We start from the raw sequence: 1,025 nt of genomic DNA, 5'->3' as shown, positions 1-1,025 counted from the left end.
TAACCTTTAGAGAAGTTTTAAAAGTGTATCTAAAGCCTTAATTAAGCGTCTCTAAAGGCTAACAAAAACACACCCTCCGAAAACCCTCTCTAAAACTTTCACCTACCGTCACACAGAGAAGGTCTTTGACAAAATTGAAAAGCTTATCTAAAGGCTTTAGAAAAGCTTTTAAGACTTTTATATACAAAACAATAACTTCTCTAAAGGTCATTTTTCTTGTAGTGAATTCCACTCAAAACTATTTGTTGCACAAATAATGAAATAGAGTACATGCATCACGAAAGTTGACTAGTTAATCAGCAAAGTGTAAAGATAGTCTTGGTTTATACGTCAATAAGTTGCTCATAGGAAATAAATAGTGAACCACGAGGAATCTGCATAAGACCATGTCCCCAATGAAATATGAAGATCTCTCTCTCTCTCTCTCTCTCTCTCTCTCTCTCTCTCTTGTTTGTTGATGAAGAACTGAATTGGTTTCTAAATATGTAGCAACAACATTAATTATTGTTAGAAATAATTATAAGCCAGACTTAAGTAATATTAATGGCACTTAAATGACACTTAAATAACCGTTGACTTTGAAGAGTCATAACGGTTCAACGTGTGTCTATAATATATATATATATATATATATATATATATATATATATATATATATATATCGGGGCTGGTTCAAATGCAAACCAAGATTATTGTGTTAACTTTGTTAACCGATCTTGACCGTTAATTTGAATAATAAACGGTTGTGATTTAATGATATTTAAAAATTAATTATTAAACTAATATTTTCAATTAACATATATGAACAAAATATCAAAGGGTATTTAAGTAAAAAGTAATTTATCTTTGATACACGAGTTGTCAGACATATGAACAACTTGTGTATATCTTCAAACCACATCAAACAAAAAAGATTAGACATATGAACATGTTGATCCTCTCTCTCAGTGATTTGATGATAATCCCTTTTTCCCTTTCACGTTGTATTTGTGTTTCTGTATTTTCAGTTCCAGCGATCATCACTG

The sequence above is a fragment of the Cynara cardunculus genome, unplaced genomic scaffold, assembly GCF_001531365.2.
Source record: "Cynara cardunculus var. scolymus isolate 2C unplaced genomic scaffold, CcrdV1 Un_Scaffold_1876, whole genome shotgun sequence".
Classification (NCBI taxonomy): domain Eukaryota; kingdom Viridiplantae; phylum Streptophyta; class Magnoliopsida; order Asterales; family Asteraceae; genus Cynara; species Cynara cardunculus.
Note: the sequence above shows the minus strand (reverse complement) of the source record.